Source organism: Conger conger, chromosome 8, assembly GCF_963514075.1.
Source record: "Conger conger chromosome 8, fConCon1.1, whole genome shotgun sequence".
In the NCBI taxonomy this organism is placed as follows: Eukaryota; Metazoa; Chordata; class Actinopteri; order Anguilliformes; family Congridae; genus Conger; species Conger conger.
In genome coordinates this window covers 62,476,085-62,480,443 of record NC_083767.1, presented here as the reverse complement: position 1 = coordinate 62,480,443, position 4,359 = coordinate 62,476,085, and positions in this window count along the sequence as shown.

The window sequence follows — 4,359 nt, the reverse complement described above, 5'->3', positions numbered from 1 at the left end:
CCCTCAGGGTAAGGGTAGGAAAACGGGAGAAAATAAAAGGGCTGTTGAGGCAAAACTAAATGAGGTTCTTCCCAGACCGGGGTATTCTTCAGGGCCTCCTTCCTTCTTCCCTCCTGGGCTGCGTCAGGGCTGGGGGAAGCACACAGAGATAGGATAAGGTAAGGGTGCTCGATTATCCTCACGTGTCCGTTGGTAAAGGTGGGGCCTCCTTTTAGGTTCAATCCTCCAGGTCAGTACGGCAGAGGATCTTTCCTCTGCTCTTCCTTCCTCAGCATAGGCACCGACCGACAGTGTTCACTTACGTGCGCTGTCCGGGGTCCTGGACTGCAGGTAGAGGGTTCTCTCTCCATGGTGCTGATCTCCCCATCACTTCCCTAGGAAAATAGACCCCTTCGCATACCTCTCCCAATGCGTAACGGTAGCAGGGTTGCGTTGTGCGGGCCCTTCTGGGGTTCTCTACCCACGTGGCGCAACATGCAGGAGCAGGGGCGCCACAATATATATATAACATTTGTGTAAGTATTTCTCACAATTTCTTATATATTTTAATATATTTTATATCAGTTCATTTGTAAATTTATCATGTATCTGTTATGTTCCTGTGTTCTGTCCTGTGTTAGTTTATCACCATATATATCATTATAATTTATTATTTTTCTTATTCATGTCTGGTGTTCTGTTTATAGTCATTTGTCTTTGCACTCGTATTCCCCTGTGACGTCTGAGTCTGAATGTTTACGAGCCCAGTCACAGTCTGCATGCCCCACTATTTGGGTGTTTACGGTAGTTCCGGGGTTCAATCTTCTTTCCAATCTTGCATTCCTTACTTCCTGCTTTCTCTCCATTTCATGTTTGTACATAGCACTAATATACTAATCCCAACTAACATAAAATTTGTATAGTACTAATTATACTAACACACTAATATCAAACTAACAAACTAACATTCACTAGTTTTTGGTATTTATAATTTAAATCACTTAACTAACTTACTAATGCATCTCCAGTTTCAATTCTGTTCTGTAACTCCGCCTCCCTATTCTATCACTGATTACTGGCTTAGTTTCAGCGAAGTATTCACACCTGTCTCTCTGTATCTCTGCATCTCCTGATTCTCTGCAATTGTCTACTCTCTAGTCCGGAGCCGTTTGTATTACATGTGTCTTTGTGAATCCAGTCCGCGTTTTCGTTTCCCTCTCGTTATTGTCCGATTACCCTTTCATGTGTCTCACCTGATGTTTATTTGTTAGACTGCCCTCAATCCCATGCCCCGCCTAGTTTGTCTCATTCCCCTGTGTATTTATACCTGTCCTTTTCAGTTACACCCTGCTAGTTCGTCTTATCCTGTTTTTGAGTCCTGAGCCCTTCATTCCTTCCCCCTGTTTTAGCCCCCTTATTCCCGAGCCTTGTTTTCTCGGGCCTTGTTTGTTTTCCTTTGCTGTGTTTCTGTTTGGATTTCCTGTGTTTGACCACTGCCTGCTTTTTGGACTATTCTGTTGGATCAACCTATAGACTTTTGCCTGTGGACTGACCCCTGTTTTTTTTGGCCTGTTTTTTACTACGCTCTGTCTGCCCCTCTACCTGCTAGTAAACCTGTCATTTTCCACACCCCTGTGTCTGCTTTTGGTTCCTCTGTCCTCCCCGACGTGACAGTATCAACATTACAGCCTCATTAGGACTGTGTTAATACACAAACACACCTCTGTTCTGCATTTCTGCACCTATTTACTCTTCCTGTAAATGTAAATGTGTTGTTGAAAATAAAACATTTGAGTTACATCACTGGAAATAGCGCCACCTGTTTGAGCACACCACAAGCTTAAAACAGGTTGAAAAATTCACTGTCTAAGTAATTGTTTCGACTAATAATCGGTTGTTCAAACAATATCTTGAGTGAATGTCCTTGTTCACAACTTTTTTTTGTGCAGCACAAAACTGTCTATTAAAATTGTTGTTAAATTAAATTCTTAAAGTAAATATTTCAGTTCTATTTTATCAGGGGTTCATATAGAAATGCCTGCGAGAATTGGCTATGAACTAAATATTATTTATTTACTCAGAACTTATTTTCACAACCCTTGCAACTTACTGTCACATTTCATGTTTGTCACGTCATGTTTCATGTTTTGCTATTGTCTTAATACATGACATGACAATAACATAACTATGTTAGTCTAGTCTCGCCATGTTGTTATGCTTTATTTCTTGTTACATTAAATTTTCATGTCATGTTACGTTTCATGTTTAGTTGTGATGATTTAATCGTTAGTCTTGTTAGTTATGTGGTTCTGTTCATTGTTTAGCATACACTTTTTTGTGTCTTTCTGCAAACCTTGCATTCCTGCTTTCTCTCTCTCCCTTTCTGTCACTCACGCTTCCCTAATTGTTTCAATTTCCCAATTTGTCTGTTCAATTTGTCTTCTTACTAATCTACTAACTTTAGATCAGGATTGGGTAATACTAACATTCTAACCATGTGTTCATGTTACCTTACGTTTCTTGTGCATGTCATTTACTAATTTACTAATGCTAGGGCAGGATAGGATTATTACTAACGATTACTAATTATCTTGTTAACTTGTCAATCCTCCACACCTGATTTCCATTATCTTGCTGCTCTCAAGCTAATTGTCTACACCTGTCAACACCTGCATATATAGTTCCATGTCATGTCTTTGCGAAATTGTTGCTTCTTGTTCATCAGTGCACCTCTTTAGTGGATTTTTAAAGACATTGTCTACCTGTTATGATCCAAGCCTGTTCATTGACCAAAGATTATTGACGTCTGTTTTGTTGACCATTGCCTGCCTGTACCACGACTTTGCCTGCTGTCTTTGTGCTTTTGCCCTGCGGAGCAGACTTCGGTCTTGACTCTTGCACCGTCATCGACCCTGAGCCTGCCTACCGTTTGCCTGTACTACTGCCCCGCTGACAGCTTTCCTGGCTACTGGACTTTTTGCATGGTGTACCGATTATGAGACTGCCTTCTCCCTCGGTACTGTACTTTGGTTTTTGGCTGGCTTTCACGTGTATGAACTTGTTTTTTTACTACGCTCACTGGACTTTCCCTGAATAAAGCCCTGACGGGACTTTATTACACCCCTGTTTCTGAGTCGTGCATTTTGGATCCAACCCCCCACGTACCCGTCTCACTTACAAAAATGTTTTTTCATTTAATTAGCAAACATTTATAATAATCACATTAACCATAAACACAAAAGTATCCGTACATGAGAGACAGCAACATTCTGCCGACAAATGATGTTTCACCCAAACGAAACCATTCGGTGAAAAATTTAATTAAATTGGTCTACTTCCAAACCAATGCAGCTTCTTCTACGGCTTGTGAACTGCACTGCTTCCACTGATCCAGGATCAGCGAAACCACCCCTAATCCACCACGGAGGTGCAGAGACCGCACTGCTGCCACTGATCCAGGATCAGCGAGCCCACCCCTCATCCACCAAGGAGGTGCAGAGACCGCACTGCTGCCACTGATCCAGGATCAGCGAGCCCACCCCTAATCCACCAAGGAGGTGCAGAGACCACACTGCTGCCACTGATCCGGGATCAGCGAAACCACCCCTAATCCACCAAGGAGGTGCAGAGACCGCACTGCTGCCACTGATCCGGGATCAGCGAGCCAACCCCTAATCCACCAAGGAGGTGCAGAGGACAATCCAGAAGCATTAATTAAAGACTTCATGCAGTGAGAACTTAAACTCCAACCGGACATCATCAACATTACTTTTCACCGCGTCCACCGACACGGCGCACGCAAAGACCGCGGTCCCCGAGCGATTGTTGCTAAATTCGAACACCATAAGCAAAAGGAATTTGTAAAAAGCAAAGGACGAGAACTAAGAGGCACAAAGTTCGGTCTAAATGATCAGTTCCCCCGGCAAATAAATGAGCGCTGCAAAATATTGTGGCCAATATTTAAAAAACATAGAGATCAGGGCAAGCGTGTCTCCCTTGTGGTGGACAAACTGTACACTGACGGACATTTATTTCAAGACTGTGACACCACACCCTGGCTTTTCTAAAATATTTAAAGGTTTGCAATGACCCTAAAATCATAACCTCCAAACGTGCCTAGCCCATTCCATTACTGGTAGCATTCGGTGTTATCTGTACTATGGACACTCCACTGTTCTCTCCTTTTGTTTTTTTTCTTTTTATTTTAATTTGTTCTTTTTCTTTTTTCTTTTCTCTCCTTTCATTCACTCTCACTCTCTCTGAAACACACATGCACACACAGCTCTTTGTCTCTCATGCATTGTCTGATGTTTGTCTCTGTACCTATCTGTGCCTAGCTGTCTATTTCTGTTTAAAACTAGGAGTAAGAAAGAAACAGTA